The 19,078-nt window shown below is 47.9% G+C and overlaps 20 non-coding genes across 20 annotated transcripts; 12 read left to right on the forward strand and 8 right to left on the reverse strand.

Annotated features, from left to right (window-relative positions):
• Nucleotides 1-2: 2 nt before the first annotated feature.
• On the reverse strand, nucleotides 3-74 carry Trnap-cgg (transfer RNA proline (anticodon CGG)). The gene has a single exon. It is a non-coding gene; the product is annotated as a tRNA-Pro (tRNA).
• Nucleotides 75-308: 234 nt separating this feature from the next.
• On the forward strand, nucleotides 309-381 carry Trnav-uac (transfer RNA valine (anticodon UAC)). The gene has a single exon. It is a non-coding gene; the product is annotated as a tRNA-Val (tRNA).
• A 635-nt stretch (nucleotides 382-1,016) lies between these two features.
• Nucleotides 1,017-1,088, reverse strand: Trnap-ugg (transfer RNA proline (anticodon UGG)). Its single transcript has one exon. It is a non-coding gene; the product is annotated as a tRNA-Pro (tRNA).
• Nucleotides 1,089-2,501: 1,413 nt separating this feature from the next.
• On the forward strand, nucleotides 2,502-2,574 carry Trnav-aac (transfer RNA valine (anticodon AAC)). The gene has a single exon. It is a non-coding gene; the product is annotated as a tRNA-Val (tRNA).
• Nucleotides 2,575-2,791: 217 nt separating this feature from the next.
• Nucleotides 2,792-2,863, reverse strand: Trnap-cgg (transfer RNA proline (anticodon CGG)). The gene has a single exon. It is a non-coding gene; the product is annotated as a tRNA-Pro (tRNA).
• Nucleotides 2,864-3,097: 234 nt separating this feature from the next.
• On the forward strand, nucleotides 3,098-3,170 carry Trnav-uac (transfer RNA valine (anticodon UAC)). The gene has a single exon. It is a non-coding gene; the product is annotated as a tRNA-Val (tRNA).
• Nucleotides 3,171-3,805: 635 nt separating this feature from the next.
• Trnap-ugg (transfer RNA proline (anticodon UGG)) lies at nucleotides 3,806-3,877 on the reverse strand. The gene has a single exon. It is a non-coding gene; the product is annotated as a tRNA-Pro (tRNA).
• A 1,412-nt stretch (nucleotides 3,878-5,289) lies between these two features.
• Trnav-aac (transfer RNA valine (anticodon AAC)) lies at nucleotides 5,290-5,362 on the forward strand. The gene has a single exon. It is a non-coding gene; the product is annotated as a tRNA-Val (tRNA).
• Nucleotides 5,363-5,579: 217 nt separating this feature from the next.
• Trnap-cgg (transfer RNA proline (anticodon CGG)) lies at nucleotides 5,580-5,651 on the reverse strand. Its single transcript has one exon. It is a non-coding gene; the product is annotated as a tRNA-Pro (tRNA).
• A 234-nt stretch (nucleotides 5,652-5,885) lies between these two features.
• Trnav-uac (transfer RNA valine (anticodon UAC)) lies at nucleotides 5,886-5,958 on the forward strand. The gene has a single exon. It is a non-coding gene; the product is annotated as a tRNA-Val (tRNA).
• Nucleotides 5,959-6,593: 635 nt separating this feature from the next.
• Trnap-ugg (transfer RNA proline (anticodon UGG)) lies at nucleotides 6,594-6,665 on the reverse strand. Its single transcript has one exon. It is a non-coding gene; the product is annotated as a tRNA-Pro (tRNA).
• A 1,413-nt stretch (nucleotides 6,666-8,078) lies between these two features.
• Trnav-aac (transfer RNA valine (anticodon AAC)) lies at nucleotides 8,079-8,151 on the forward strand. Its single transcript has one exon. It is a non-coding gene; the product is annotated as a tRNA-Val (tRNA).
• A 217-nt stretch (nucleotides 8,152-8,368) lies between these two features.
• On the reverse strand, nucleotides 8,369-8,440 carry Trnap-cgg (transfer RNA proline (anticodon CGG)). The gene has a single exon. It is a non-coding gene; the product is annotated as a tRNA-Pro (tRNA).
• A 234-nt stretch (nucleotides 8,441-8,674) lies between these two features.
• Trnav-uac (transfer RNA valine (anticodon UAC)) lies at nucleotides 8,675-8,747 on the forward strand. The gene has a single exon. It is a non-coding gene; the product is annotated as a tRNA-Val (tRNA).
• A 635-nt stretch (nucleotides 8,748-9,382) lies between these two features.
• Nucleotides 9,383-9,454, reverse strand: Trnap-ugg (transfer RNA proline (anticodon UGG)). Its single transcript has one exon. It is a non-coding gene; the product is annotated as a tRNA-Pro (tRNA).
• A 1,412-nt stretch (nucleotides 9,455-10,866) lies between these two features.
• Trnav-aac (transfer RNA valine (anticodon AAC)) lies at nucleotides 10,867-10,939 on the forward strand. Its single transcript has one exon. It is a non-coding gene; the product is annotated as a tRNA-Val (tRNA).
• A 2,611-nt stretch (nucleotides 10,940-13,550) lies between these two features.
• Trnav-uac (transfer RNA valine (anticodon UAC)) lies at nucleotides 13,551-13,623 on the forward strand. Its single transcript has one exon. It is a non-coding gene; the product is annotated as a tRNA-Val (tRNA).
• A 572-nt stretch (nucleotides 13,624-14,195) lies between these two features.
• On the forward strand, nucleotides 14,196-14,268 carry Trnav-aac (transfer RNA valine (anticodon AAC)). Its single transcript has one exon. It is a non-coding gene; the product is annotated as a tRNA-Val (tRNA).
• Nucleotides 14,269-16,870: 2,602 nt separating this feature from the next.
• Nucleotides 16,871-16,943, forward strand: Trnav-uac (transfer RNA valine (anticodon UAC)). Its single transcript has one exon. It is a non-coding gene; the product is annotated as a tRNA-Val (tRNA).
• Nucleotides 16,944-17,515: 572 nt separating this feature from the next.
• Nucleotides 17,516-17,588, forward strand: Trnav-aac (transfer RNA valine (anticodon AAC)). The gene has a single exon. It is a non-coding gene; the product is annotated as a tRNA-Val (tRNA).
• The last annotated feature ends 1,490 nt before the right edge of the window (nucleotides 17,589-19,078 follow it).

The following is a 19,078-nucleotide window of genomic DNA, read 5'->3' on the forward strand; positions in this document are numbered from 1 at the left end:
AAGGGCTCGTCCGGGATTTGAACCCGGGACCTCCTGCACCCGAAGCAGGAATCATACCCCTAGACCAACGAGCCTGTTCGTTACGGCTAAGCGCTGCACATGACTGACGCCTCCGTTCTTGGCATCACCATGCAGAGCTGCTGCTCACCCAGCGTTCTCCCTGGCTGTTGCGGTTTGATTGTTTTTATCGATGTCTTCTACTATAGCATCTTCTAGAATCGGACGGAGTTGGTAGCCGACGCCCTTGCTTACGCAGGAAAAATCTGTTGCTACTACGGGTTTCCAGGTAGCACAGCAGCACAGCCGTCGTTTCCGTGGTGTAGCGGTTATCACGTCTGCTTTACACGCAGAAGGTCCCCGGTTCGATCCCGGGCGGAAGCAAGACTTTTTTAAACCCGTTTTCGGATTCCATTTCCGAGAGAACGTCACGTCTGCGTATGCAGGGATAATAAATGTCGTGTGCTACACGGATATCGCGTCATTTTACTGTCAAATGCTCTTGCTCCCATAGTGCACCGGTATTCAGTAACTCAGAACGCTCGTAGCTCCATTCTGGCCGGCAAAATTTATAATCCATTTCTTCAGGACTACTTCAAGTGCGCTTCATACTGGCTTTCCAGAGCTTACTGCACTCGCCTTGTCACAGCTCTGTTGAAGTGTGAAGGTAACTAATACTGGGAAACTCTTATCTACGCTCAGTCTTGTATCCCACCCTTTGGTTGTCGTCGTCGCTAATCAGATGAAGGTAGACTGCTCCACGATTGAGCTTCGTCTCCACTCACGGTGCACATGTCCTGCAAAGACAACCTTTCTTTTCCGTTGCATGCAAGATTACTGTCGGCTCTTCTACAGCAATCGACCTATGTAATTTACTGGTGTCAGATTCTTGCCATACCAAACGGTCCCTTCATGACCGTAGTGCTACACAAAGCGTGCTGCGGCAGGCATTTGTTCTTCATTGCAGAGCTGCAAACGTGGGTGAGCTCCACCTACTCTTCCGCACGGTCAAAACGGCAGGGCTCGTCCGGGATTTAAACCCGGGACCTCCTGCACCCAAAGCAGGAATCATACCCCTAGACCAACGAGCCAACTGCTGGTAGCGATGAAGGTCATCCCAAGCAGTCCAGCTCCGAGGAACTTTCATGTAAATCAGAAAGAATACCGCTTTCTGAAGGCAGCGCTCACCACTGTTGGGAAGAATATTAAAGGCAATGAATATAGAGTGAATAATTTCATCGCGCTCTGCAGATGAACAGACGGTGGTGTTTCACTTTCGTCATGTGGTTTCTCAGTGTCAAGGGAAGGCAAATGCAATAAACAAAAGAACATCGGGAATCCGAATCACCAACTCATAACGAAAAGATTGCGGAATAGACTGCAAGCAAAACCTCCAGAAGACGACTCCTGAAGGCGTCGGTGCCGTAAGAATTATTCCGTGCAGCAACGATCATCTAGGAAGTGTGTCGCTCCACCACACAACTTTTTTTGATATTGTTTTACCTAAATTTCCATTACCTGTTCGTTACAAGAATGCCGTGTGGCTTTCACCCGGTCTGCTTCGTCCAGGAGCGATAGTAGTAAGTAAATAGACCACAGTATCATTAAAAGTAGGTCAGACACAAAAATAGGAGTTGCGTGTAGGTCATGTTATTCTGCTTTCAAATGCATTTGTCTGGCTGGGAGTAGTGGCGTACTCCTGTAATCCATGCGTCCGGGAGGCCGTTGTTGTGGGAGAGATCTGGGAACAACTACAGATTCGGCCGTTTCATCAGCTCAGGAACGACCGCGATGCTCTCATCGAGCTCTGCAGATTGACCAGATTGCAGTGCGGAATTTTCGGCTAGTGGTGGCTCGGGGTTAAGAGAAGTCGAGAGCTGTGAGCAAAACTACATCGGGAAACCGAAACGGACGACTCATAACGAAAAGATTGCGAGATGTACTGCGAAAGCAAAACTTCGAGAAGACGAACTCTGAAGCCGTAGCTGCCTTAACAATCATTCCGTGCAGCAACGATAATCTGGGAAGAGCGAGGAGTGGGTACCGCTCGACCACACAACAAATTTTATATAATGTTCTACTTATTCTACATTTGCGTTTCCAGATCATCACTAAAATACTGTGTGATTTACACGTGGTTTGCTTCTTCGGCGCGCCAGCGGTGGTCTGTCGGGGCCTCCGTGTAGAGCTACCGCTGAGCCCAGGCTCCCTGCTGCTAACGAAGTGATTGCTTTTGATGACATCATTTGCAATAGCGACTGCGCGAATTGACGGTACCTCGTACGGAAAGCAAGAGTAGCTGATGCTACTGAGGACTCGGCCGCGAGCAATTCCGACGACTTGTTGGGCTCTTATTCGTGATGGCATTCAGACAGGCAACGGTGCTGTCGATTGTTGCATACAAATGAGAAATACCTGCATTGTGCGTTTCCGCAAAGTGATTTTTACGCCAAAGTTGCGATCGTCCTACAAGTTGTGTCAGATGTGGAGCTCAGAGCGTAGCTGTTTCCGTGGTGTAGCGGTTATCACGTCTGCCTAACACGCAGAAGGTCCCCAGTTCGATTCCGGGCGGAAACACTTTTTCGTCGCACTCAACAAGACACTTGCTACAATCTCTACTGTGACCATTTAAATCAATTTCAAACGTCCCACCACCAGGGTGCAGATGGCTCAAATGATACACGAAACTCTTTCAGAATCGGCCACTTGGTTTTTGTGCTTACCTGGAGGGCTGGGAAAATGCGGAACAGCCGCCGGCATGCCGGTAGTTGCCACACGTTTGCACAAAACGCAAGGGCTCGTCCGGGATTTGAACCCGGGACCTCCTGCACCCGAAGCAGGAATCATACCCCTAGACCAACGAGCCTGTTCGTTACGGCTAAGCGCTGCACATGACTGACGCCTCCGTTCTTGGTATCACCATGCAGAGCTGCTGCTCACCCAGCGTTCTCCCTGGCTGTTGCGGTTTGATTGTTTTTATCGATGTCTTCTACTATAGCATCTTCTAGAATCGGACGGAGTTGGTAGCCGACGCCCTTGCTTACGCAGGAAAAATCTGTTGCTACTACGGGTTTCCAGGTAGCACAGCAGCACAGCCGTCGTTTCCGTGGTGTAGCGGTTATCACGTCTGCTTTACACGCAGAAGGTCCCCGGTTCGATCCCGGGCGGAAGCAAGACTTTTTTAAACCCGTTTTCGGATTCCATTTCCGAGAGAACGTCACGTCTGCGTATGCAGGGATAATAAATGTCGTGTGCTACACGGATATCGCGTCATTTTACTGTCAAATGCTCTTGCTCCCATAGTGCACCGGTATTCAGTAACTCAGAACGCTCGTAGCTCCATTCTGGCCGGCAAAATTTATAATCCATTTCTTCAGGACTACTTCAAGTGCGCTTCATACTGGCTTTCCAGAGCTTACTGCACTCGCCTTGTCACAGCTCTGTTGAAGTGTGAAGGTAACTAATACTGGGAAACTCTTATCTACGCTCAGTCTTGTATCCCACCCTTTGGTTGTCGTCGTCGCTAATCAGATGAAGGTAGACTGCTCCACGATTGAGCTTCGTCTCCACTCACGGTGCACATGTCCTGCAAAGACAACCTTTCTTTTCCGTTGCATGCAAGATTACTGTCGGCTCTTCTACAGCAATCGACCTATGTAATTTACTGGTGTCAGATTCTTGCCATACCAAACGGTCCCTTCATGACCGTAGTGCTACACAAAGCGTGCTGCGGCAGGCATTTGTTCTTCATTGCAGAGCTGCAAACGTGGGTGAGCTCCACCTACTCTTCCGCACGGTCAAAACGGCAGGGCTCGTCCGGGATTTGAACCCGGGACCTCCTGCACCCAAAGCAGGAATCATACCCCTAGACCAACGAGCCAACTGCTGGTAGCGATGAAGGTCATCCCAAGCAGTCCAGCTCCGAGGAACTTTCATGTAAATCAGAAAGAATACCGCTTTCTGAAGGCAGCGCTCACCACTGTTGGGAAGAATATTAAAGGCAATGAATATAGAGTGAATAATTTCATCGCGCTCTGCAGATGAACAGACGGTGGTGTTTCACTTTCGTCATGTGGTTTCTCAGTGTCAAGGGAAGGCAAATGCAATAAACAAAAGAACATCGGGAATCCGAAACACCAACTCATAACGAAAAGATTGCGGAATAGACTGCAAGCAAAACCTCCAGAAGACGACTCCTGAAGGCGTCGGTGCCGTAAGAATTATTCCGTGCAGCAACGATCATCTAGGAAGTGTGTCGCTCCACCACACAACTTTTTTTGATATTGTTTTACCTAAATTTCCATTACCTGTTCGTTACAAGAATGCCGTGTGGCTTTCACCCGGTCTGCTTCGTCCAGCAGCGATAGTAGTAAGTAAATAGACCACAGTATCATTAAAAGTAGGTCAGACACAAAAATAGGAGTTGCGTGTAGGTCATGTTATTCTGCTTTCAAATGCATTTGTCTGGCTGGGAGTAGTGGCGTACTCCTGTAATCCATGCGTCCGGGAGGCCGTTGTTGTGGGAGAGATCTGGGAACAACTACAGATTCGGCCGTTTCATCAGCTCAGGAACGACCGCGATGCTCTCATCGAGCTCTGCAGATTGACCAGATTGCAGTGCGGAATTTTCGGCTAGTGGTGGCTCGGGGTTAAGAGAAGTCGAGAGCTGTGAGCAAAACTACATCGGGAAACCGAAACGGACGACTCATAACGAAAAGATTGCGAGATGTACTGCGAAAGCAAAATTCGAGAAGACGAACTCTGAAGCCGTAGCTGCCTTAACAATCATTCCGTGCAGCAACGATAATCTGGGAAGAGCGAGGAGTGGGTACCGCTCGACCACACAACAAATTTTGTATAATGTTCTACTTATTCTACATTTGCGTTTCCAGATCATCACTAAAATACTGTGTGATTTACACGTGGTTTGCTTCTTCGGCGCGCCAGCGGTGGTCTGTCGGGGCCTCCGTGTAGAGCTACCGCTGAGCCCAGGCTCCCTGCTGCTAACGAAGTGATTGCTTTTGATGACATCATTTGCAATAGCGACTGCGCGAATTGACGGTACCTCGTACGGAAAGCAAGAGTAGCTGATGCTACTGAGGACTCGGCCGCGAGCAATTCCGACGACTTGTTGGGCTCTTATTCGTGATGGCATTCAGACAGGCAACGGTGCTGTCGATTGTTGCATACAAATGAGAAATACCTGCATTGTGCGTTTCCGCAAAGTGATTTTTACGCCAAAGTTGCGATCGTCCTACAAGTTGTGTCAGATGTGGAGCTCAGAGCGTAGCTGTTTCCGTGGTGTAGCGGTTATCACGTCTGCCTAACACGCAGAAGGTCGCCAGTTCGATTCCGGGCGGAAACACTTTTTCGTCGCACTCAACAAGACACTTGCTACAATCTCTACTGTGACCATTTAAATCAATTTCAAACGTCCCACCACCAGGGTGCAGATGGCTCAAATGATACATGAAACTCTTTCAGAATCGGCCACTTGGTTTTTGTGCTTACCTGGAGGGCTGGGAAAATGCGGAACAGCCGCCGGCATGCCGGTAGTTGCCACACGTTTGCACAAAACGCAAGGGCTCGTCCGGGATTTGAACCCGGGACCTCCTGCACCCGAAGCAGGAATCATACCCCTAGACCAACGAGCCTGTTCGTTACGGCTAAGCGCTGCACATGACTGACGCCTCCGTTCTTGGTATCACCATGCAGAGCTGCTGCTCACCCAGCGTTCTCCCTGGCTGTTGCGGTTTGATTGTTTTTATCGATGTCTTCTACTATAGCATCTTCTAGAATCGGACGGAGTTGGTAGCCGATGCCCTTGCTTACGCAGGAAAAATCTGTTGCTACTACGGGTTTCCAGGTAGCACAGCAGCACAGCCGTCGTTTCCGTGGTGTAGCGGTTATCACGTCTGCTTTACACGCAGAAGGTCCCCGGTTCGATCCCGGGCGGAAGCAAGACTTTTTTAAACCCGTTTTCGGATTCCATTTCCGAGAGAACGTCACGTCTGCGTATGCAGGGATAATAAATGTCGTGTGCTACACGGATATCGCGTCATTTTACTGTCAAATGCTCTTGCTCCCATAGTGCACCGGTATTCAGTAACTCAGAACGCTCGTAGCTCCATTCTGGCCGGCAAAATTTATAATCCATTTCTTCAGGACTACTTCTAGTGCGCTTCACACTGGCTTTCCAGAGCTTACTGCACTCGCCTTGTCACAGCTCTGTTGAAGTGTGAAGGTAACTAATACTGGGAAACTCTTATCTACGCTCAGTCTTGAATCCCACCCTTTGGTTGTCGTCGTCGCTAATCAGATGAAGGTAGACTGCTCCACGATTGAGCTTCGTCTCCACTCACGGTGCACATGTCCTGCAAAGACAACCTTTCTTTTCCGTTGCATGCAAGATTACTGTCGGCTCTTCTACAGCAATCGACCTATGTAATTTACTGGTGTTAGATTCTTGCCATACCAAACGGTCCCTTCATGACCGTAGTGCTACACAAAGCGTGCTGCGGCAGGCATTTGTTCTTCATTGCAGAGCTGCAAACGTGGGTGAGCTCCACCTACTCTTCCGCACGGTCAAAACGGCAGGGCTCGTCCGGGATTTGAACCCGGGACCTCCTGCACCCAAAGCAGGAATCATACCCCTAGACCAACGAGCCAACTGCTGGTAGCGATGAAGGTCATCCCAAGCAGTCCAGCTCCGAGGAACTTTCATGTAAATCAGAAAGAATACCGCTTTCTGAAGGCAGCGCTCACCACTGTTGGGAAGAATATTAAAGGCAATGAATATAGAGTGAATAATTTCATCGCGCTCTGCAGATGAACAGACGGTGGTGTTTCACTTTCGTCATGTGGTTTCTCAGTGTCAAGGGAAGGCAAATGCAATAAACAAAAGAACATCGGGAATCCGAAACACCAACTCATAACGAAAAGATTGCGGAATAGACTGCAAGCAAAACCTCCAGAAGACGACTCCTGAAGGCGTCGGTGCCGTAAGAATTATTCCGTGCAGCAACGATCATCTAGGAAGTGTGTCGCTCCACCACACAACTTTTTTTGATATTGTTTTACCTAAATTTCCATTACCTGTTCGTTACAAGAATGCCGTGTGGCTTTCACCCGGTCTGCTTCGTCCAGCAGCGATAGTAGTAAGTAAATAGACCACAGTATCATTAAAAGTAGGTCAGACACAAAAATAGGAGTTGCGTGTAGGTCATGTTATTCTGCTTTCAAATGCATTTGTCTGGATGGGAGTAGTGGCGTACTCCTGTAATCCATGCGTCCGGGAGGCCGTTGTTGTGGGAGAGATCTGGGAACATCTACAGATTCGGCCGTTTCATCAGCTCAGGAACGACCGCGATGCTCTCATCGAGCTCTGCAGATTGACCAGATTGCAGTGCGGAATTTTCGGCTAGTGGTGGTTCGGGGTTAAGAGAAATCGAGAGCTGTGAGCAAAACTACATCGGGAAACCGAAACGGACGACTCATAACGAAAAGATTGCGAGATGTACTGCGAAAGCAAAACTTCGAGAAGACGAACTCTGAAGCCGTAGCTGCCTTAACAATCATTCCGTGCAGCAACGATAATCTGGGAAGAGCGAGGAGTGGGTACCGCTCGACCACACAACAAATTTTGTATAATGTTCTACTTATTCTACATTTGCGTTTCCAGATCATCACTAAAATACTGTGTGATTTACACGTGGTTTGCTTCTTCGGCGCGCCAGCGGTGGTCTGTCGGGGCCTCCGTGTAGAGCTACCGCTGAGCCCAGGCTCCCTGCTGCTAACGAAGTGATTGCTTTTGATGACATCATTTGCAATAGCGACTGCGCGAATTGACGGTACCTCGTACGGAAAGCAAGAGTAGCTGATGCTACTGAGGACTCGGCCGCGAGCAATTCCGACGACTTGTTGGGCTCTTATTCGTGATGGCATTCAGACAGGCAACGGTGCTGTCGATTGTTGCATACAAATGAGAAATACCTGCATTGTGCGTTTCCGCAAAGTGATTTTTACGCCAAAGTTGCGATCGTCCTACAAGTTGTGTCAGATGTGGAGCTCAGAGCGTAGCTGTTTCCGTGGTGTAGCGGTTATCACGTCTGCCTAACACGCAGAAGGTCGCCAGTTCGATTCCGGGCGGAAACACTTTTTCGTCGCACTCAACAAGACACTTGCTACAATCTCTACTGTGACCATTTAAATCAATTTCAAACGTCCCACCACCAGGGTGCAGATGGCTCAAATGATACATGAAACTCTTTCAGAATCGGCCACTTGGTTTTTGTGCTTACCTGGAGGGCTGGGAAAATGCGGAACAGCCGCCGGCATGCCGGTAGTTGCCACACGTTTGCACAAAACGCAAGGGCTCGTCCGGGATTTGAACCCGGGACCTCCTGCACCCGAAGCAGGAATCATACCCCTAGACCAACGAGCCTGTTCGTTACGGCTAAGCGCTGCACATGACTGACGCCTCCGTTCTTGGTATCACCATGCAGAGCTGCTGCTCACCCAGCGTTCTCCCTGGCTGTTGCGGTTTGATTGTTTTTATCGATGTCTTCTACTATAGCATCTTCTAGAATCGGACGGAGTTGGTAGCCGACGCCCTTGCTTACGCAGGAAAAATCTGTTGCTACTACGGGTTTCCAGGTAGCACAGCAGCAGAGCCGTCGTTTCCGTGGTGTAGCGGTTATCACGTCTGCTTTACACGCAGAAGGTCCCCGGTTCGATCCCGGGCGGAAGCAAGACTTTTTTAAACCCGTTTTCGGATTCCATTTCCGAGAGAACGTCACGTCTGCGTATGCAGGGATAATAAATGTCGTGTGCTACACGGATATCGCGTCATTTTACTGTCAAATGCTCTTGCTCCCATAGTGCACCGGTATTCAGTAACTCAGAACGCTCGTAGCTCCATTCTGGCCGGCAAAATTTATAATCCATTTCTTCAGGACTACTTCAAGTGCGCTTCATACTGGCTTTCCAGAGCTTACTGCACTCGCCTTGTCACAGCTCTGTTGAAGTGTGAAGGTAACTAATACTGGGAAACTCTTATCTACGCTCAGTCTTGTATCCCACCCTTTGGTTGTCGTCGTCGCTAATCAGATGAAGGTAGACTGCTCCACGATTGAGCTTCGTCTCCACTCACGGTGCACATGTCCTGCAAAGACAACCTTTCTTTTCCGTTGCATGCAAGATTACTGTCGGCTCTTCTACAGCAATCGACCTATGTAATTTACTGGTGTCAGATTCTTGCCATACCAAACGGTCCCTTCATGACCGTAGTGCTACACAAAGCGTGCTGCGGCAGGCATTTGTTCTTCATTGCAGAGCTGCAAACGTGGGTGAGCTCCACCTACTCTTCCGCACGGTCAAAACGGCAGGGCTCGTCCGGGATTTGAACCCGGGACCTCCTGCACCCAAAGCAGGAATCATACCCCTAGACCAACGAGCCAACTGCTGGTAGCGATGAAGGTCATCCCAAGCAGTCCAGCTCCGAGGAACTTTCATGTAAATCAGAAAGAATACCGCTTTCTGAAGGCAGCGCTCACCACTGTTGGGAAGAATATTAAAGGCAATGAATATAGAGTGAATAATTTCATCGCGCTCTGCAGATGAACAGACGGTGGTGTTTCACTTTCGTCATGTGGTTTCTCAGTGTCAAGGGAAGGCAAATGCAATAAACAAAAGAACATCGGGAATCCGAAACACCAACTCATAACGAAAAGATTGCGGAATAGACTGCAAGCAAAACCTCCAGAAGACGACTCCTGAAGGCGTCGGTGCCGTAAGAATTATTCCGTGCAGCAACGATCATCTAGGAAGTGTGTCGCTCCACCACACAACTTTTTTTGATATTGTTTTACCTAAATTTCCATTACCTGTTCGTTACAAGAATGCCGTGTGGCTTTCACCCGGTCTGCTTCGTCCAGCAGCGATAGTAGTAAGTAAATAGACCACAGTATCATTAAAAGTAGGTCAGACACAAAAATAGGAGTTGCGTGTAGGTCATGTTATTCTGCTTTCAAATGCATTTGTCTGGCTGGGAGTAGTGGCGTACTCCTGTAATCCATGCGTCCGGGAGGCCGTTGTTGTGGGAGAGATCTGGGAACAACTACAGATTCGGCCGTTTCATCAGCTCAGGAACGACCGCGATGCTCTCATCGAGCTCTGCAGATTGACCAGATTGCAGTGCGGAATTTTCGGCTAGTGGTGGCTCGGGGTTAAGAGAAGTCGAGAGCTGTGAGCAAAACTACATCGGGAAACCGAAACGGACGACTCATAACGAAAAGATTGCGAGATGTACTGCGAAAGCAAAATTCGAGAAGACGAACTCTGAAGCCGTAGCTGCCTTAACAATCATTCCGTGCAGCAACGATAATCTGGGAAGAGCGAGGAGTGGGTACCGCTCGACCACACAACAAATTTTGTATAATGTTCTACTTATTCTACATTTGCGTTTCCAGATCATCACTAAAATACTGTGTGATTTACACGTGGTTTGCTTCTTCGGCGCGCCAGCGGTGGTCTGTCGGGGCCTCCGTGTAGAGCTACCGCTGAGCCCAGGCTCCCTGCTGCTAACGAAGTGATTGCTTTTGATGACATCATTTGCAATAGCGACTGCGCGAATTGACGGTACCTCGTACGGAAAGCAAGAGTAGCTGATGCTACTGAGGACTCGGCCGCGAGCAATTCCGACGACTTGTTGGGCTCTTATTCGTGATGGCATTCAGACAGGCAACGGTGCTGTCGATTGTTGCATACAAATGAGAAATACCTGCATTGTGCGTTTCCGCAAAGTGATTTTTACGCCAAAGTTGCGATCGTCCTACAAGTTGTGTCAGATGTGGAGCTCAGAGCGTAGCTGTTTCCGTGGTGTAGCGGTTATCACGTCTGCCTAACACGCAGAAGGTCGCCAGTTCGATTCCGGGCGGAAACACTTTTTCGTCGCACTCAACAAGACACTTGCTACAATCTCTACTGTGACCATTTAAATCAATTTCAAACGTCCCACCACCAGGGTGCAGATGGCTCAAATGATACATGAAACTCTTTCAGAATCGGCCACTTGGTTTTTGTGCTTACCTGGAGGGCTGGGAAAATGCGGAACAGCCGCCGGCATGCCGGTAGTTGCCACACGTTTGCACAAAACGCAAGGGCTCGTCCGGGATTTGAACCCGGGACCTCCTGCACCCGAAGCAGGAATCATACCCTTTTTTTTTTTTTTTTTTTTTTTTTTTTTTTTTATGGGCCTCCTTCCTCCCCTACAGCCCGTCCTTCCGCTCGCCATTTGTGCCTTCTTCGGCTAGCTTCTGTGCTATGTTTGTTCCATAAGAGATAGTTGACCAACGAAGTAAATGTGTACAAGTGAATAAAATCCCTTCTTTTGGAGTTGTGGAAAGAAAATAGGTCCGCTACATTCTTCCATCATTGTGCGGTAGCGATTTTTATAGGAGAGCCAGGCGTACTTCAGCCCGCTGGCGTCTCAGGGTTGCGTCAGCAACCTATTAGTGCTGCTACACGAGGGCAAAGTGTAAACGAAATAGCCACCTTGTTGGCGCAAAAGGAATGAGAAACTTAATAGAGAATTTCATAAAAAATAAAAAAAAATAAAAAAGAATATCGTTTAATCGTTCTTCAGCTCTGCCGGTAGGACAAAGTTCGGTTCAAGAAATTTGCGTAATTTTCTTTGTATTTCTTTTGTCGTTCGAGCTTTTGAAGTTCTGTCATCAGGTACATCCAATAGTCTTCTGCACTCTTCGTCATAGCCGTTGAGATGTAATGGACTGTCAGTCCTTTGAGCCAGTTGGCTGACCTTCTTTTGGTGTTAGGATATGGCACGTCATCTGGCAGAAGGACGTGTGTCGGTGTAATGGTGTTAGGTGACGTGCGGAGCACACGTGCTAGTTTTTGCCTGAAGAGATTCCACACGTCTTTCACATCGTCACAGACGAAACGATGTTCTTCGGTGTCGACGACATCGCAGCTGGGACAGTTTGGTGTGTGTGCCAGACGTATCGCGCGCAGTTTAGAGTTGGTGGGGATTTTTCTATTGACTGCGAGGTACCACGTCGATCGCACATTGGATGTTAGATGGGGGTCAGATATGTTTTCCCATATGTTTTTCCAGTTATAATGTCGAAACTTGTTTTCTATTCGATTGCGCAATTTTCCTCCCAGCAAGGTGTTGTAAACCTCCTTAACCTGATATATGTCCTTCTCCGGTATTCTATGGCGTACATAGCTGTATTCCACAAGAAAGTGTTTATAGTGGTACAGCTCGTGGGAGATGTGATGCACATCGATTGGTGGATCTCTGCTGACTGGGGTGATTTCACGTAAGAGATGAGCCACTAAGGTCCGCGGTGATCGTTGCCACTGTTTATAAGTTTTGCTAACGTATAGCGCTTGCGCTTTAAGGTAGATGTCTGTTAGGTGTAGCCCTCCATTGCGTGTCGATAGCGTCAAGGTATCATAGGAAACCTTAAATATCTGACCTCTGTTGACAAAATAACCAAGCGCTGCTTGCATTTGGCGTGCTATGGTGCGTGGCAGAGGAAGCACTTGAGCAACATAGTTTACTTTGGAGGTTATATAGGTATTGGCTAGTTGCACTTTTTGTATTGCATTTAAATTACGCAAGCTGTGTTGTTTTATGCTTGCTCGTAACGTGGCAAGTAATTTTCTGTAATTAAGAGCGGCTGTGCGGCGGATATTATTCGTATATTCTATTCCAAGGCATTTTAGTTTTTCCACAGTGTTGATACGTCCAGCGGCTCTGATCTCTATGCCCCTACCAAGATTCATAATACCAGATTTATTGCGGTTGGGTTTAGCTCCTGACGCCAGTTCGTAGGTCGCCACAACTTCAAGTACTGTAGCCACCTCGCTTTCGTCAGTCACAAGTACCCCTACATCGTCCGCGTAGGCTTGACATATGATCTTCTGTCCGTGTATATGTAGTCCACGGAGTTGCCGAGTCAGGGATACTAAGAGAGGTTCAAGCGCAATCGCGAAAAGCGTCATGGACATGGGGCAACCTTGTCTTACCGAACTGTGAATATTGATCGGGTGACTGAGTTGTCCGTTGACACTGATTCTTGACGTGCTATTCGTCAGTATGTTTTTCACGGAGGCTATAATTTTCTGTGGGAAGTGCATGGATGTCATACACCGGAACAGGTACGAATGATTAACTTTATCAAAAGCTTTTTCAAAGTCAAGCGACATCAGAGCACAGCGAATGTTGCAGGCTTCCGATATCGCTATAATGTCTCAAAATTGGTTGTGTGGTCGTACCCCTAGACCAACGAGCCTGTTCGTTACGGCTAAGCGCTGCACATGACTGACGCCTCCGTTCTTGGTATCACCATGCAGAGCTGCTGCTCACCCAGCGTTCTCCCTGGCTGTTGCGGTTTGATTGTTTTTATCGATGTCTTCTACTATAGCATCTTCTAGAATCGGACGGAGTTGGTAGCCGATGTCCTTGCTTACGCAGGAAAAATCTGTTGCTACTACGGGTTTCCAGGTAGCACAGCAGCAGAGCCGTCGTTTCCGTGGTGTAGCGGTTATCACGTCTGCTTTACACGCAGAAGGTCCCCGGTTCGATCTTGGGCGGAAGCAAGACCTTTTTAAACCCGTTTTCGGATTCCATTTCCGAGAGAACGTCACGTCTGCGTATGCAGGGATAATAACTGTCGTGTGCTACACGGATATCGCGTCATTTTACTGTCAAATGCTCTTGCTCCCATAGTGCACCGGTATTCAGTAACTCAGAACGCTCGTAGCTCCATTCTGGCCGGCAAAATTTATAATCCATTTCTTCAGGACTACTTCAAGTGCGCTTCATACTGGCTTTCCAGAGCTTACTGCACTCGCCTTGTCACAGCTCTGTTGAAGTGTGAAGGTAACGAAGTGATTGCTTTTGATGACATCATTTGCAATAGCGACTGCGCGAATTGACGGTACCTCGTACGGAAAGCAAGAGTAGCTGATGCTACTGAGGACTCGGCCGCGAGCAATTCCGACGACTTGTTGGGCTCTTATTCGTGCTGGCATTCAGACAGGCAACGGTGCTGTCGATTGTTGCATACAAATGAGAAATACCTGCATTGTGCGTTTCCGCAAAGTGATTTTTACGCCAAAGTTGCGATCGTCCTACAAGTTGTGTCAGATGTGGAGCTCAGAGCGTAGCTGTTTCCGTGGTGTAGCGGTTATCACGTCTGCCTAACACGCAGAAGGTCCCCAGTTCGATTCCGGGCGGAAACACTTTTTCGTCGCACTCAACAAGACACTTGCTACAATCTCTACTGTGACCATTTAAATCAATTTCAAACGTCCCACCACCAGGGTGCAGATGGCTCAAATGATACATGAAACTCTTTCAGAATCGGCCACTTGGTTTTTGTGCTTACCTGGAGGGCTGGGAAAATGCGGAACAGCCGCCGGCATGCCGGTAGTTGCCACACGTTTGCACAAAACGCAAGGGCTCGTCCGGGATTTGAACCCGGGACCTCCTGCACCCGAAGCAGGAATCATACCTTTTTTTTTTTTTTTTTTTTTTTTATGGGCCTCCTTCCTCCCCTACAGCCCGTCCTTCCGCTCGCCATTTGTGCCTTCTTCGGCTAGCTTCTGTGCTATGTTTGTTCCATAAGAGATAGTTGACCAACGAAGTAAATGTGTACAAGTGAATAAAATCCCTTCTTTTGGAGTTGTGGAAAGAAAATAGGTCCGCTACATTCTTCCATCATTGTGCGGTAGCGATTTTTATAGGAGAGCCAGGCGTACTTCAGCCCGCTGGCGTCTCAGGGTTGCGTCAGCAACCTATTAGTGCTGCTACACGAGGGCAAAGTGTAAACGAAATAGCCACCTTGTTGGCGCAAAAGGAATGAGAAACTTAATAGAGAATTTCATAAAAAATAAAAAATAAATAAAAAAGAATATCGTTTAATCGTTCTTCAGCTCTGCCGGTAGGACAAAGTTCGGTTCAAGAAATTTGCGTAATTTTCTTTGTATTTCTTTTGTCGTTCGAGCTTTTGAAGTTCTGTCATCAGGTACATCCAATAGTCTTCTGCACTCTTCGTCATAGCCGTTGAGATGTAATGGACTGTCAGTCCTTTGAGCCAGTTGGCTGACCTTCTTTTGGTGTTAGGATATGGCACGTCATCTGGCAGAAGGACGTGTGTCGGTGTAATGGTGTTAGGTGACGTGCGGAGCACACGTGCTAGTTTTTGCCTGAAGAGATTCCACACGTCTTTCACATCGTCACAGACGAAACGATGTTCTTCGGTGTCGACGACATCGCAGCTGGGACAGTTTGGTGTGTGTGCCAGACGTATCGCGCGCAGTTTAGAGTTGGTGGGGATTTTTCTATTGACTGCGAGGTACCACGTCGATCGCACATTGGATGTTAGATGGGGGTCAGATATGTTTTCCCATATGTTTTTCCAGTTATAATGTCGAAACTTGTTTTCTATTCGATTGCGCAATTTTCCTCCCAGCAAGGTGTTGTAAACCTCCTTAACCTGATATATGTCCTTCTCCGGTATTCTATGGCGTACATAGCTGTATTCCACAAGAAAGTGTTTATAGTGGTACAGCTCGTGGGAGATGTGATGCACATCGATTGGTGGATCTCTGCTGACTGGGGTGATTTCACGTAAGAGATGAGCCACTAAGGTCCGCGGTGATCGTTGCCACTGTTTATAAGTTTTGCTAACGTATAGCGCTTGCGCTTTAAGGTAGATGTCTGTTAGGTGTAGCCCTCCATTGCGTGTCGATAGCGTCAAGGTATCATAGGAAACCTTAAATATCTGACCTCTGTTGACAAAATAACCAAGCGCTGCTTGCATTTGGCGTGCTATGGTGCGTGGCAGAGGAAGCACTTGAGCAACATAGTTTACTTTGGAGGTTATATAGGTATTGGCTAGTTGCACTTTTTGTATTGCATTTAAATTACGCAAGCTGTGTTGTTTTATGCTTGCTCGTAACGTGGCAAGTAATTTTCTGTAATTAAGAGCGGCTGTGCGGCGGATATTATTCGTATATTCTATTCCAAGGCATTTTAGTTTTTCCACAGTGTTGATACGTCCAGCGGCTCTGATCTCTATGCCCCTACCAAGATTCATAATACCAGATTTATTGCGGTTGGGTTTAGCTCCTGACGCCAGTTCGTAGGTCGCCACAACTTCAAGTACTGTAGCCACCTCGCTTTCGTCAGTCACAAGTACCCCTACATCGTCCGCGTAGGCTTGACATATGATCTTCTGTCCGTGTATATGTAGTCCACGGAGTTGCCGAGTCAGGGATACTAAGAGAGGTTCAAGCGCAATCGCGAAAAGCGTCATGGACATGGGGCAACCTTGTCTTACCGAACTGTGAATATTGATCGGGTGACTGAGTTGTCCGTTGACACTGATTCTTGACGTGCTATTCGTCAGTATGTTTTTCACGGAGGCTATAATTTTCTGTGGGAAGTGCATGGATGTCATACACCGGAACAGGTACGAATGATTAACTTTATCAAAAGCTTTTTCAAAGTCAAGCGACATCAGAGCACAGCGAATGTTGCAGGCTTCCGATATCGCTATAATGTCTCAAAATTGGTTGTGTGGTCGTACCCCTAGACCAACGAGCCTGTTCGTTACGGCTAAGCGCTGCACATGACTGACGCCTCCGTTCTTGGTATCACCATGCAGAGCTGCTGCTCACCCAGCGTTCTCCCTGGCTGTTGCGGTTTGATTGTTTTTATCGATGTCTTCTACTATAGCATCTTCTAGAATCGGACGGAGTTGGTAGCCGATGTCCTTGCTTACGCAGGAAAAATCTGTTGCTACTACGGGTTTCCAGGTAGCACAGCAGCAGAGCCGTCGTTTCCGTGGTGTAGCGGTTATCACGTCTGCTTTACACGCAGAAGGTCCCCGGTTCGATCTTGGGCGGAAGCAAGACCTTTTTAAACCCGTTTTCGGATTCCATTTCCGAGAGAACGTCACGTCTGCGTATGCAGGGATAATAACTGTCGTGTGCTACACGGATATCGCGTCATTTTACTGTCAAATGCTCTTGCTCCCATAGTGCACCGGTATTCAGTAACTCAGAACGCTCGTAGCTCCATTCTGGCCGGCAAAATTTATAATCCATTTCTTCAGGACTACTTCAAGTGCGCTTCATACTGGCTTTCCAGAGCTTACTGCACTCGCCTTGTCACAGCTCTGTTGAAGTGTGAAGGTAACGAAGTGATTGCTTTTGATGACATCATTTGCAATAGCGACTGCGCGAATTGACGGTACCTCGTACGGAAAGCAAGAGTAGCTGATGCTACTGAGGACTCGGCCGCGAGCAATTCCGACGACTTGTTGGGCTCTTATTCGTGATGGCATTCAGACAGGCAACGGTGCTGTCGATTGTTGCATACAAATGAGAAATACCTGCATTGTGCGTTTCCGCAAAGTGATTTTTACGCCAAAGTTGCGATCGTCCTACAAGTTGTGTCAGATGTGGAGCTCAGAGCGTAGCTGTTTCCGTGGTGTAGCGGTTATCACGTCTGCCTAACACGCAGAAGGTCGCCAGTTCGATTCCGGGCGGAAACACTTTTTCGTCGCACTCAACAAGACACTTGCTACAATCTCTACTGTGACCATTTAAATCAATTTCAAACGTCCCACCACCAGGGTGCAGATGGCTCAAATGATACATGAAACTCTTTCAGAATCGGCCACTTGGTTTTTGTGCTTACCTGGAGGGCTGGGAAAATGCGGAACAGCCGCCGGCATGCCGGTAGTTGCCACACGTTTGCACAAAACGCAAGGGCTCGTCCGGGATTTGAACCCGGGACCTCCTGCACCCGAAGCAGGAATCATACCCTTTTTTTTTTTTTTTTTTTTTTTTTTATGGGCCTCCTTCCTCCCCTACAGCCCGTCCTTCCGCTCGCCATTTGTGCCTTCTTCGGCTAGCTTCTGTGCTATGTTTGTTCCATAAGAGATAGTTGACCAACGAAGTAAATGTGTACAAGTGAATAAAATCCCTTCTTTTGGAGTTGTGGAAAGAAAATAGGTCCGCTACATTCTTCCATCATTGTGCGGTAGCGATTTTTATAGGAGAGCCAGGCGTACTTCAGCCCGCTGGCGTCTCAGGGTTGCGTCAGCAACCTATTAGTGCTGCTACACGAGGGCAAAGTGTAAACGAAATAGCCACCTTGTTGGCGCAAAAGGAATGAGAAACTTAATAGAGAATTTCATAAAAAATAAAAAAAAAATAAAAAAGAATATCGTTTAATCGTTCTTCAGCTCTGCCGGTAGGACAAAGTTCGGTTCAAGAAATTTGCGTAATTTTCTTTGTATTTCTTTTGTCGTTCGAGCTTTTGAAGTTCTGTCATCAGGTACATCCAATAGTCTTCTGCACTCTTCGTCATAGCCGTTGAGATGTAATGGACTGTCAGTCCTTTGAGCCAGTTGGCTGACCTTCTTTTGGTGTTAGGATATGGCACGTCATCTGGCAGAAGGACGTGTGTCGGTGTAATGGTGTTAGGTGACGTGCGGAGCACACGTGCTAGTTTTTGCCTGAAGAGATTCCACACGTCTTTCACATCGTCACAGACGAAACGATGTTCTTCGGTGTCGACGACATCGCAGCTGGGACAGTTTGGTGTGTGTGCCAGACGTATCGCGCGCAGTTTAGAGTTGGTGGGGATTTTTCTATTGACTGCGAGGTACCACGTCGATCGCACATTGGATGTTAGATGGGGGTCAGATATGTTTTCCCATATGTTTTTCCAGTTATAATGTCGAAACTTGTTTTCTATTCGATTGCGCAATTTTCCTCCCAGCAAGGTGTTGTAAACCTCCTTAACCTGATATATGTCCTTCTCCGGTATTCTATGGCGTACATAGCTGTATTCCACAAGAAAGTGTTTATAGTGGTACAGCTCGTGGGAGATGTGATGCACATCGATTGGTGGATCTCTGCTGACTGGGGTGATTTCACGTAAGAGATGAGCCACTAAGGTCCGCGGTGATCGTTGCCACTGTTTATAAGTTTTGCTAACGTATAGCGCTTGCGCTTTAAGGTAGATGTCTGTTAG

This window comes from Schistocerca nitens, chromosome 2, assembly GCF_023898315.1.
Source record: "Schistocerca nitens isolate TAMUIC-IGC-003100 chromosome 2, iqSchNite1.1, whole genome shotgun sequence".
NCBI classification, from domain to species: domain Eukaryota; kingdom Metazoa; phylum Arthropoda; class Insecta; order Orthoptera; family Acrididae; genus Schistocerca; species Schistocerca nitens.